The sequence below is a fragment of the Eubalaena glacialis genome, chromosome 4, assembly GCF_028564815.1.
Source record: "Eubalaena glacialis isolate mEubGla1 chromosome 4, mEubGla1.1.hap2.+ XY, whole genome shotgun sequence".
NCBI classification, from domain to species: domain Eukaryota; kingdom Metazoa; phylum Chordata; class Mammalia; order Artiodactyla; family Balaenidae; genus Eubalaena; species Eubalaena glacialis.
This window is the reverse complement of record NC_083719.1, coordinates 15,750,353-15,764,889: the sequence shown is the minus strand read 5'-3', so window position 1 is coordinate 15,764,889 and position 14,537 is coordinate 15,750,353. Positions and strand designations below refer to the sequence as shown.

At 32.2% G+C, this 14,537-nt stretch overlaps 1 non-coding gene across 1 annotated transcript; it reads right to left on the bottom strand.

Annotated features, from left to right (window-relative positions):
- Positions 1 to 2,189: 2,189 nt before the first annotated feature.
- LOC133091547 (U6 spliceosomal RNA) lies at positions 2,190 to 2,296 on the bottom strand. Its single transcript, XR_009700892.1, has one exon. It is a non-coding gene; the product is annotated as a U6 spliceosomal RNA (small nuclear RNA).
- Positions 2,297 to 14,537: the final 12,241 nt, after the last annotated feature.

Genomic DNA, 14,537 nt, shown 5'->3' with positions numbered 1-14,537 from the left:
AGGGAGACGCAAGAGGGAGGAGATGTGGGGATATATGTATATGTATTCACTTTGTTATAAAGCAGAAACTAACACACCATTGTAAAGCAATTATACTCCAATAAATATATTTTTAAAAAATGAATAGTAATTTCCCACAAAACTCATAAGTACATGTCAAATGTACAAATATAAAAATAATAATAATAAAAGAAGAATGAAGCCCTGGTCCTGAAGCAAAGTCTGCAAATGGATTATTTGAACCTCCAGACTCAATCTCCATGTTTAGGTATCAGAAATGCTAGAAAATAATAGATTACTATCTCTCATCACTTCTGCATATGTACACACATTTATGAAGTAGGAATCTAGAATAGTTTTCTATAGAGAACAACTAGAACAATATGTGATATAAAGGGACATAAGAAAGAGCCTTTCAAAATATGTATTTATACATTCTTCATGATATGGAAGATAAATTGAGAAAATTTCTCAGAAAATATAGTAAAAAATAAAGAAATAGAAATTACCAAAAAAAAGATAAGACAAATAGGGGATATGCTAGAATGTCTAACATCCAAATAATGGAGGTTGAAAAATGGGAAATCAGAGAATACAATGCGGAAATGGAATGAAAGGAATAAGTTCCTTGTAAGCACTTAGAACACATGTATGCGTTTATATATCTATTGGAAGATTTCAGGAAATTTAAAAATAGGGAGCATAAAATAACTACAAGAAAAGGGTATTATAAACTTCAGGAAAATTTTATTAAGGTGCATAAGCAAAAAATATTCTAGATCAGCTGTGAACAGTATTTACATATTTATAATAATGTAATCATCTTTGAGTAAGACAATAATCAAATACAGCAATATAGTAATATTAGCACAAAAAGGGAGGCTGTGGAGAGAGAACACTGAAGAATTAAATCTTCATTTACTATTATAGTAAGTCAACTGGTAATGATCAAAATCAATGAATTATGAAATGGTCATAAAACATACATTTAGAAAACTGGGGTGAGTACCAAAGGAGAAAGTAAAAGGATGTGGGAGTGATTGCCTCAGAGAAGCAGGGCTGGGAAGTGGAACTTGGTCAGTTAAGGCATGACTATTTTTATAACTCTTCAATACCGTTTAATATTTACAGTATGTGCATTTATTAATTTGATTACAAGTTAAGAAACAACATTATATTTAGTATGAATATTGGGAGTGAAAACTATTTTAGAAAGGCCATTAGTTAGTTAATATCTTAAGTAGCATAAATCTCAGCACGCTAAGCCTTGCGGATAGAAAGAGAAATAAGTCAGAATGAGTTAGATTCCCGTTAGCCTCAAACATAATCCTTTTCTTGATTGTGATTTCCTCATTTTATATCCACCAGTTGTTTTTCTTACTTGGAATTCGTAGCTCTCTGTTAAGAGACAATATTTATCACCAAACAGCACCTTGTCTTCAGCATAATAGTTTTGCAGATTTGAAAGGGAGTAGATAGTAATCAGTTCAGCAACTTGATTTTCAAGAGAAAATTCTGTGGGCAAGGCTACCAAAGTGACAAGATTAAGAATATGTAAGTAGTTTATCACTGAGAGCACTTTTGAGCATACAGTGGAAAAATACGAATTTACTTATTCTGAGTATACAATTTTGTTAGAATGGACCACATGAACATATGAGTTAATATACTTGTAAATGTGCCATCAAATTAGTCTCTACATTAAAAAAAAAATCCGTTTTAAGATATACTAATATTGTACTTAAGGACAATATAATATTCAGAATTTGTATTGGTAATAATATTTTTAAAACATTTACTTATAATTGCATACAATTGTTCTAAGAGATTTATATGATATGTCTAATTTGGGACATTTAAATATAGCAGGGAATTTTTAAAAACTCCTCATTGACATTTCCTGCAGATATTTTAGAGTAGATCTCAGGTGCTCTGATCACAAAAAAAGTTACTATGTGATGAAAAGGTATGTTAATTAGCTTGACTGTAGTAATCTTTTCATATGCATGTTTATATCAAATCATTTTTTATACCTTAAACATATCCAATTTTTATTTAAAAATAAAAAGTTAATTTTAATTTTTATTAGAGTATAGTTGATTTACATTTTGTTAATTACTGCTGTACAGCAAATTGATTCAGTTATACATATATTCGATATATACATTCTTTATTTTAAGTATTTTTTCAAAAAAATGGAATGGTTCACGAATTTGTGTATTATCCTTGCACAGGGGCCATGCTAACCTTCTCTGTATCGTTCCAATTTTAGTATATGTGCTGCTGAAGCAAGCACTAAAATATATTTTTAAATTGCACTAGGAACTGAAAATCAAATAGAAGATATTATTTTAAAACACTATTTTCAGGGACAGGATCACAATTAATTTACATCCTCTAATCATATAATGTTAGCTCTAATTCTGCAAAATCTTGAAGATATAATTTGATCCACAGTTTTTAAAATCAAGTAAATAATTATCCTTACCCCAGTAGGATCTAGTGCATGTGTAACTAGGGGTGTGTCTTGGACTTCATCCGTGCCTGAGAAGTGAAGGGCTTAGACTCCATTGTGCTTTATTGTTTTTTTTTTCTTCCTATTTTGTATATTTATATTTCCCCTTACTTAAGTCTCCAAAATAAACCTCTCAAGATTTTATTAATACTTATCTATATATTAATGGATTGTAATTTATACAGCCTACACATATATTTAAAATCTGAGGCAAAGGTTAAAATTGGACATTTGTTTTCATTCTGTACTTCCCAAACTATTTACAACATACATATTAATTAAATTAAATATGAATATTAAAAAAGTCATGATAGCAAGTTCCAAATTCATTCTCCTCTTCATTCATTCTTCTAAGTGATTCTGTCTAAGTGTCAGAGAAAATGGCTCCCAAACTGAGCCATGTTTCCTGAAAAGAAAAAAACATTTTCCTAAAGCACTAATGGTGAACTTGAGGGGTCTCTCAGTTGGGGATGATTTTAAAATTATTATTACCTCTTCCTTGTTGCTATCACAGGCCCTGATCTCTCCTCCTCTATTGAGTTCCATTAGTCATTGCTGTGCTATATCAAGTCATCTCCATGAATCAAGCTTTCTATCCTTCACTTGGGACATCAGCTATCACTTTGTCAAGCTTTACCATCACTGTTACCTGCTTCCATACTCCTCGCGTTGCACCTCCACTTGAACACAGTAGGTTACAATCCCTACCTGCCAAAAGAATCCACTCTGAGAAGAAAACAAGTAGAATTAGATGACCGAGTTTGGGAAATCCAAAGTTTGATAGTCCATGTTGCTAATCTCCAACCTTCCTCTCAGCAATGTTTCATGTACACTCAAACTGGCTGCATTCCCACGGGTTCCCTTAGTTGCTTCATTTTGTTCTCTCTCCGTAGCCTTGATTCTTATGTCAGCCTAAGTTATGACCCATACAGGTCACAGCAAAGAGAATGGAAGCTCATCTGAGGTAATTAATCACACCTGCACAGAAGCTAAATGTCATTTTGTGTATATATCATATCTTGAAATTTGTCTATCTTATAGTTTTATGTTATTGAGGTCAAAGAAGTTAATTGTCATATACTTAAAAACTCACTGAAAATATGCATTGACTTAAGGGAAGAGAAAATATGTGGGAATAAATTTCACTGTCTCTGAGACCTTACTATTCACAAAGGATGCAAAGGAGACATGAGTGAATGCAACTGGGCTCTTGCAATTACTAAGAGATAAAACATAGCACTCCACATTTTAATCTTTCAAAATACTGCTCGTCTTAAAGGACAACACTTACATTATACTTACTCTATAATCTTTTTCTGTAATCACCAGTGCAAATGCTGCTTTCTTTCCTTCTTCTCATATTCCAAGTTGTATTATAACAATTATAATACCATTTCTACTTGAAAATTATTATAATGAGACAAATGCATTTGGCAGAAAGGAATACTGTCATAATCAAGGACTCTAAAATTTCCCTTTCACTGAGATATGCTTCTTTCTAGAGGAAGTTTTCCCATTCCAATTTATTCGAGTCACAAGATTTACATTAGTAAAAAGTAAGTCTCACAATTTCAGAGATTTATTCAAACACTCCCAAACCTTCTCATTACTTAAAGACCAAAATCCAAGTCCTGTTTTTGGCATCTGAGGCACCTAAAAGTAGTGTGTGATTGTTCCTTAGTGCCTCTGCTTATGGTGATCCTGATATTTTTAATGACAGTGGATGACGAAGGCAGGGGAAGAACAAGGAAGACAGAGTGGACTTTACACTTCCACTTACAAGTCTGTATGTCTTGCTCTCTAAAATAATAGCCACTGTACCATTCAAAAATTAACTTGAAAATAACCCTTAACACGGCTGATCCCTATCCTCAGTGTACCTCTTGACATTGCCTCCACCTCATAAGTTAGAGTATCTACATAAATTTGAGGTGCCATTTCTTGATTTTAGAGCACGCTTTGGGTTAAATGTATTTAATATCAATAGCTTCAACTTTCAAGAAGACTTTTTTTTTTTCCTTTCACAGACTAAGTAACAGAGCTGACCTTATTCATATAATAAAATGTCACCCTGTCACATGAGCTTGCAAACATTGTGAAACAACCTCATTAGCAAATAATGATGCCAAAAGAGTAACTTTTTTAATGTCAGTAAATACACTTTACATCCTTCTGATAATTTGTGAAAAGCAGTGTAACTATCAGAGCTATATCTTTCTCTGTAGTGAAAGATAAAAAATCTGTAAAACTTTAAAAGTTATATTGAAAACATAAAGAAAATCAAGGATTCTTCTTTCTCCCAGTATGAAAGATTTTTAATACAAGTCTAATCCTTAAGTGACCTATTTACACGTTACTCTGCTGCTATATAATAAGAGTAAAAAGGCGGTTAAAAACTAGCAGTAGAGCCTCTGATTCAACTCTCCAAATTACCCTAGAAATAATTCTCTGTATATATATATATATATATATATATATATATATATACACACACACATACACACAAGCACACACACACATTTAAGACATGAATTTTCAATGAAAAAAATCACCATTGACCAAATGGCATTTAGTGTGTGCACTATTGACTTTGAAATGTATCTTGGTCATGTCAATGAGAAGTGCTGAACTTACCAGGGCAACAGTCCAGTTCAACAAGTTTCCGAACTACCCACATGCTATGCAGTTTTTTAGGTTGTGGGTAAGTAGATATTGACATTTTAAAGAAATTACAGTTATCAAATTAGACAGGTAAATATAATTGTAAAATAATTTGAAGTCTTCCTGAACGAAGCAATACCTCAGCGATATTTCAGAATGACTTGAAATAAATTAGCTAGAGATGATTATTGGAGAAAACGTTTTATAAATAGAGCTATACAGTATAGAAAGGAGGCATGGAGCAGTATAATACCTGCAAGTAAGAGCAATTGACCTTTTTTATAGTCATATATTTGAAGGACTTTGTCATTCTAGACTTAGATAATGCAAAATGGTTATTATTTCTATATATTCTAGGGGTCAGGAATTTTTCCCTAATATTTTGAAGAGTATGATAAATAAACCTACACCAGAGAAAGTAATACTTGTGAAGAAACAATAGTTAACATTGGGTATATCTGTCAAATAATACAGTATTTTATCTTTCATCTATTTTTCTAATATATAGTTTTATAAATCATTTTGAAATACATCATATATTTGGATGTGTGCTAGTAGACATATTTGACATTATTTTAATTTTATAAAAATTTGAGAAAGGAAAATATTTATACATGATAATTACTTGATTTTTATTGAATGAAATTAAAAATTGAAACAGGATCTGTGAAATTTAATATGCCATGCTTTGTGTAATATATGCATTCTGAACATTTTGTTTTCATCTTTGAAATTTTTTAAGGAGAAATTGTATAATATAGATGCTTTGGAACAATCAACTTAAGATAACTGTACAACAAAGATACGGCAATCAAAATAGTATGTTCCTAGCATAAAAACACACACATAGATCAATGGAACAGAATGGAGAGCTCAGAAACAAATCCTCACATTTATATCAATTAGTATTTGAATAGGAAATATAGAATGCTCACTAGGAAAAGGATAGTCTCTTCAATAAATGGTGTTGAGAAAAATGCATAATTACATGGGGAAGAATGGAATTGGATCCCTATCATACACTACTCATAACAATTAACTCAAAATTAATTAAAGACTTAAACATAAGGCCTAAAACCATAAAACTCTTAGAAGAATATATAGGAAAAAAGTTTATACATATTTGTCTTGATAACATTTTTTAAAATATGACACAAAAGCACAAGCAATAAAAGCAAAAATAAATAAGTGAGGTTACATCAAATCAAAAAGCTTCTGCACAGCAAAAGAAATAATCAACAAAATGAAAAGACATCCTACAGAATGTGAGAAAATATTTGCAAATTATATATGTGATAAGGGGTTAATATCTAAAATATATAAATAACTCATATAATTCAATACCAAATAAGCAGTCTGATCTTAAAAATGGGCAGAGGAATCGAATAGGCATTTCTCAAAGGAAAACATACAAATGGTCAACAGGTACATGAAAAGATACACAACATCACTAATCATCAGGGAAATGCAAATCCAAACCACAGTGAGATAACACCTCATACTTGTTAGATTGACTATTATACAAAAGAGGGGGGGGGCATGTTTGCGAGGATGTGGAGAAAAGGGAACCCTCCTTGTCCACTGTTGAAGGGAATGTAAACTGGTCAGCCATTATGGAAAACAGTAGGGAGGTTCCTCAAAAAATTAAAAATAGTACTAACACATAATCTAACAATCCTATTTCTGGGTAAAGAGCCAAAGGAAATGAAATCAGGATCTCAAGGAGATATCTGCATTCCCATGTTCGTTAAAGCATTATTCACAATAACCAAAATATGGAAACTACCTAAATGTTCATCTATGGATAAACAGATAAAGAAGATGTATATATAGTGTATATAGATAGATAGATAGATAGATAGATAGATAGATAGATACACACACACACACACACAATGACATTATTCAGCCATGAGAAAAAAGAAAATTCTGCGATTTGTGACAACATGGATGGACTTCGAGTGAATTAGGCTAAGTGAAATAAGTCAGACTGAGAAAGACAAATACTCTATATTTCACTTACATATAAAATCTATAAAAGCCGAGGGTAGAAACAGAGGGTAGAATAGTGGTTGTCAGGGGTTGGGGGTTGGGAGAAGTGGGGAGATTTTGGACAAAGTGTTCAAACTTCCTGTTATAAGACGAATAAGTTCTGGGACTCTAATACACAGCATTGTGACTATAGTTCAGAATGCTATATTATATATTTGAAAGTTGCTAAGAGAACAGATTTCACATGCTCTCATCACAAAAAAGAAATGGTTATTATGTCAGATAATGAAGAAATTAACTAACCCTACTGTGGTAATCATTTCAGAATATATAAATGTATCTCATCAACACATTGTACACGATAAACTTATACAATGTTAAATAATTATATCTCGATAAATGTGGATAAAATTTTCTTACTGTCTCACAACATTACTAAACTTGATAATTACCCCCCCAGTAGCAGGTATTGATAGTCATGCTAGATTGCTCTTTTCATTATCATTTTCTACCAGAATTGAGCCATGTAGAAGGTCTATATTAGGTTTCTCCTGTCCAAAGTATCTCATCATTGTAAAAATAAAATTAGTTCCTTATCTAACCTCTTTACAAAGTTAAATTTTCTAGAAGTAACTGAGTATAAGATAAATGTGTTAATCCACAACTTCCATTAACATAATTTTAATGCACATTTACCAATGAAAAAACACTCATCTTCTTAAGAGAAAAAGAAATATATGCATAAAGAAAGAAATCAATTTTCCAATGAAGAAGTTAAGATCACAATGAGGTAACAGAAAACGATAAAATTTCTTGTCAATAATATCTGGTGGTCACTATATCTTTTTGTTTGTACCAATGTCTCAACATCGTTTCTGCTGGCTCACAATATATTCCTGGCAATTTTACAGGGTGCTGCATACAGCTGAACTTTACTCTTTGCCAAAGAAGTAAAGATAATACTTTAATACAAAATTTAAGAACTTGTACTCGGAATGGTCTGGATAATTAGTTTTTCAAATATGCTTTGTTTTGTTTGTCACAAGCACAGTTTTTCTTTTTCCTCTAGAAATATTTTTATTCACTTTTTGTAATTTCATTTTTAAGAAATTTAAACCAGGCATTAGCCTCCATTTCACTTTACATCATCATTAAAATTTTAATGAATACTCGTTCTATGCTTTACTCTTCAGTATTTCTATGGTGTAATTCAAACTGATTATCACCGTTTCTGTTTCATTATATATACAAATAATGAGAACATGTCCTCCTAAATATTACTGAGCTTAAATATTATTTAATTATTATCTAAAAGATGCTCTAAGGGAATGTTGTCCTCAATTAACCACAAGATCTGAACTGTAGAGTCTAATTTATTTTGGATAAAATTATGGAAAATCTACTCATACTACATATTTTATCCTGCCAGAAGATGTCTTTCCCTCATATTCAAATTGTGACATTAAAGAAATTCAGTAATAAAATTTTTGAGTGAATTTACCCTGTAAACACCTGGACTCATGAAGAAAAGTGTAATTGAGCAGAATATTTTACTTTCAAAATATGAGCATATTAAGGCAGGGGCTGAAAATTCTACATTTTCTCATGGTCAGGAAAGTGACCTCAAGGTGAAGAGTAAAGATCTCTATGGATTAAGAGGAGGATATGGATCAATGTGTTATATGATGATATCAAATTGATATAAAAAATGATAAATCTATGTTCTTTGCAATAGTAGTTTTCACTTTGAAACCTAAAAGTAAAAATGAAACAAGAAATTTTGTACAAAACAAAATGTTACAATCAGATATATTTGCAACATTAATAACTCATCCAAAAGTTTAGAAAACATGTTCTGAAGACCAACCAGTGTACTTCCCTTCCATGGAATCTTTGAGCGCTTCCGCGGAGTCAAGTATTGTGATTACATCTACTGTTACTACACATGAGACACTGTCTTAGTCAGTCCATACTGCTGTCACAAAACACCACAGACTGAGTGGCTAAAACAACAGAAATGTATTTCTTTACAGTTCTGGAGGCTAGAAGTCTAAAGTCTAATATCAAGTTTTCAGCATGGCTGGTTTCTGGTGAGAACTCTTTCTGGCTTATAGACAGACACACTTTCTCACCGTGTTCCCACATGGCAGGAAGAGAGAGGAGAGAGAGGGAGAATGCACTTTGATGTCTCTCCTTATAAAGGCCACCAATCTCATCATTAGAAGGCCTCACTCTCATGACCTCATCTAAACCTATTTATCCTTCAAAGTCCCCATCTTCAAATTCCATCATATGTGCGATAGGGTTTCAGCAAATGAATTGGAGGGGGGGGCATATGTAGGTCCATTAAATTAAAAAAATTAACTTTCTTAATTTTCACAAAACTTAAAAAGTGTGGGAAATTATTTCTCTCACCTTATAGGTTGGAAAGATGAGGTATAGAGGTGTTCAGTTGGTGAGTCCCACAGTTAGAAAGTAGGGATTGATCCCAAAACTCAGGCAGTTATGTGTCAAGGGTCTGTACTCACACTATTATACCATATTACCATTTAAATGACCCAAGCACCATTAATATAGAATTAAACAGGACCTGGTATGAAACTGAAAAAGAATTTCAAACATATATATTAATTTTGACAATATTTCCTAAATACAGGTCTTTGATTGAAACACAAATTTATAAAGTTACATTTAACTCTAAATTTTGGATAAACTGTGTAATTCTGATGGATAAGTAGACGTGATCTTTGAGCATCTATACCAGTGCCTCTTCAATTTAGCATATTAAGAGCTATAATTAGTAAGAATTTGAATTTAAAAATTAAATACAAAAACAAATGTGCTTCAGTAATCCAGGGTAAATAAAAATATTCAAAATATCTGGACTAGTTTCACTTCTTGGCAAATGTATTACCTGGTAGAAAATCAGTGTCTCTCTCTCTCTACAAAATAGTACAAAAACAGATAAAATAGAGAAATCATTTGTATGAAAGCAATAAAGACCTGCTAAAGCAGGGAGAGAATGAGATTTCAGAGAAAGAAGAAATTCAAAGAGGCGAGCTGGATTCTGTAGCCACTTTTTCCCTGGGTGCATCTGCTGATTGAGGTGGGATGCTGAGCCTATTGTAAAGCCCTCTGCAAACACAGAGGAGTCCATCATGAGAGAACACAAAGTAACTTGTGGCAGACACCTGGGGGGCCTCAAACACATTTCCCCTCAGGAGGTTTATTTACTCTTGGGTCTCTGTGGAGCAGGAAACCAAAAACCTATGTGCAAACACTGAAAAACTAAATGTGGATTTTTACAATCCTGTGAGATAAAGAAAGGGAAGAGTTTAAGGCCACACCAGAGAGAGGAATCTTGCGGAGTATATCAGGCTCTTAGGTGAAACAACGAAGTGCCAATAGTGAATAAGAGCAGACCTTTATCAAGGATGCAAATCAGTCTCCATCCAGCACAAACCCTGATTGTCTTAGTTTTCTCAAGCTGCCATAAATAAACACTATAGATGGGGTGATTTAAACAACATAGATTTATTTTCTCATAATTCTGGAGACTGGAAAGTTCAAGATCAGGTTTTCAGCAGAGTTCAGCTTTTGGTGAGAACTTTCTTCCTGGCTTGCAAAAGCTGCCTTCTCTTTGTTCCTGACATGGGAGAAGGAGAGAGAGAGAGATGCCATCTCTTCCTTTTTTATAGGGACATCATTTCTATTCAATCAAATCTCCACCCTTATCATCTCATTTAGCTTTAATTACCTCTTTAATGTCCCTATCTCCAGTAAGGTCACATGGGAGGTTAAGGCTTCACCATATGAATTTTGTGGGGTTGCAATTCCATCTACAGCACTGATTATATTAAAATGATAAGCAGTAGGGAGGTTAACTTTGTGTAATATAATATTATTATCTGTGGCCCCTACACTATTTCTTTTTCAAATAAATATATATATGTTGACTAGTATTCAATTGGAAATTACTAGGCAACTCAGGAAACATAATTAGCCCAAAGATGAAGGAGAGGGGATAAAAGCCGAAATCATATAAATGCATCCATACCTGCTCCAGATATGGGAGTTAACTTACAGGAACCTTGTGGTTTTCAAAACTCTAAGATGGTTCCCAATGTCCCTGTCCTGGTTTACACAACCTTCTCCTATTTATTCACTGATGCTAATTTAGGCACAGCTGTGAAGGGATTTTGCAGATGTATTTAAGGTCCCAAATAGTTGACCATGAGATATTGAAATTATCCTTGAAAGGACTGCCAATCACGTGAACCCTGGGACAAGGCTCCCCTTGACAGAATAGCTTTTGGATCTAAGATAGATTCTCAGAGGTAATTTCTTTATTGCTGGCTTGGAAGATGGAGGGGGCCATTTAGCAAGAAATTTGGGTGGCTGCTGGGAGCTCTAGCCGGTAGCTGAGAGCTAACAAAGGAATAGGGACCTCATATTAAAACTGCAAAAAGATTCTTCCATAATTATGTGAGCTTAGAAGAGGACTCCATATTTCAGATGAGAATGTAGACTGGCTGACATCTCGACTTTCCTTTTGGGTCCCTGAGCAGAGGACCCAGCCACATTGTATCTTGACTTTTGACCTCTAGAACTGTGAACTGATTAGTGGGTACTATTTTAAGTAGCTACATTTGTGAAAATATGCTTCATAGCAAGAGAAAATTAGTACAAACTTTAATATAATTATGATTAATATATTAAAGAAAATAGGTAATAAAAGAGAATTTCAGCAAGAATTTTAATTTATTTAATAACAAGAATCAAGTGGAAATTACGGAAATGAAAAGTGAAGTTTCAGAAAAGAAAAATTTATTAGTTGAATTTAGATGGAAGGAATGATTTTCCTTGTATATCATCACTTACATCTAGAAGATGCTCAAATGCATATGAAATTATTTGAGCCAAATTTATTTTAGTAACTTGTAAATATGTAAAATATAAAAAAAAAGAGTTGAAAGAGTTATACTTTATGCACACATCATTCTGAAAAGGAATTCCATAATTTAGGATTTTTTTTTAAGTTGTTAATCCCATTTTTCTTTTTCCACCACTTGTTTTGCATTTAGGTATTTACTTCTGTGAGTTGCCTGTTCATTGAATTCACATAATTTCCTGAGGAATGTTTTCCCATATATATATATATATATATATATATATATATATATGGTATCTGATCATTCAGTGTTTTAGATATTCTGAAAACATATTTCCTAGACAGTATAACGGTTTTTTTTTTTTTGCTTTTTTTTCTTTCTTTACTGTATATTTTTATACTAAAATGTTCAATTTTGATCTCATCAAAATTGTTTTTTTCTCTAGTTTTGTCATTTTTTCTAACCTCCAAGTTGTTCAAGGGTCAACTGTAAATATAAGTAAGATTTACCAGCAGTCAAGATGCCCTCTCACCCTCCCTTCTAGTCAGTGACCCTCAAAATAATCATTATTCTTAGTCCAACACCATAGATTCGTTTTGATAGTTCTTGAATTTTATAGCAATGGCATCCTGTAATATATACTATTTGTATATAGAGAAATCATAAAAGCACATTTTTATGCACTTTGATTTGTACCCTCAATGCTGCTATTTCATTTGTTTTCCTCTTAAGCGTTTTCATGTTCTTATAATGATGTTGTATCATGCTGTAAATCACAAGACATATTCTTTTAACTGCAGTTGCTTCCTTATTGGCATAATGGCATGTGCCCAGAATTTAATGAATTTAAGTGTGTTATATTTGTGAATTTAAAATTATTCTCCTCAGTCACAGGGTCCTTACAGGTGCTCCATGACACTCTTAGTCAGTTCATTGCGGAAGACAATTGCATAGATAACCTGATCCCTGTATGCCACTCAGTAAGTATCCACATTACCTTTTTTTTTTTTTTTTTAATTGAGATTCCACTTGAGAATACTGAGATGGTTCAACATAGTCACAGTATAACCTAGGCAACTCACATTGCACATAACTTGCAATGTATATAACATGTATTATGTTATTTGACTTAGGCATTACTATCATCAAATAACACACATGGAAAATATAGTACAGACTATAGTAAACAGCATTTGCCTAAGTTTTCATGATTAAATGTGGGACACATATATATACATATACACACACATATATACATATATACATGTATATAATGGAATATTATTCAGCCTTAAAAAGAAGGATGTCCTGTCATTTGCAACAATATATATGAACCTGTATGATATTATGCTAAATTAAATAAGCCAGGCACAGAAAGACTACATGATCTCCCTTGAAAACAAACAAACAAAAACCTTTCCTCATAATATATCTTAGTGGAAGTTAATTGGCTCATATAGCAGGCAAAGAAAACAAATCAAATAAGAATCAGAATGACATTTCAGGAACTGACTAAATTAAAAGGTTGGTCTCTGTTTCTGAAACTTAGACGTTGTGCTATATGACCAAAACCCCCTAGTTTATTGCTGAAAACTAGTAGGATCATTCAAAATGTCTTTACATCAGACATTTTAATAAAATATTCACAAACATATCTTTAATACATAACTTAGGAAAACTAATTTATTACAGTTAAATCAATAGGCATTTACTCAAAAGATCTAAAAGCTTAGTATCATGAATGGGGTATTTAATGTATAAATATTTGATTATATAGTGAAAATTTAGAAGATTGAGTAATTAATGTGTCATAATTTGAAAACAAAAGAGCACACTGGAAAGTTTATTTAATTTGTTCATAGAAAATATAGGTCAGACTTAAGAAAGGATATAAGTTCTATCTATAGTTCATACACACTTTCATCATGAAGGTTGCAATAACATTACATATATAGAGATACATATATAGATATAGTCTGAGTTTTTATGTTCCGTGTCATTTATATATAGATATTGTCTGAGTTTTTATGTTCCATGTCATTTAATTTTCATTTCTTTCTATCAAGGTCTAAATCATATTTGAAAGAACAATATATTGTTTGAAAGCAGTAACAGGTTTATTGAAAGCAAAAACAAAGATTTATATCTTATCATGTTGAAGAAAAAAGCAATTTTCATATATCTTGTCATCCTTTTTGAGTTTAGATGCCTTCTGTCTTCAACTCTTAAAGGTATTATGACATTATATTTATATATAAAATTATTGGTCAAAAGTGGTAGATTCCTGATGGGGAAAACAATGAGATCCTATTATATACTAATATTCTTCTCAAAATCAATTGAAATGTTTGATATATTAAACTGGTCTGTAGGAAAAAGGTGATATTACAAAGTGCCTTTGGATATAAACTCTTAAAAGTTCTTGAAAGGATACGTGTTCATGTTTGTTATGTTGTGTGAGCTTTGAACTTATTATT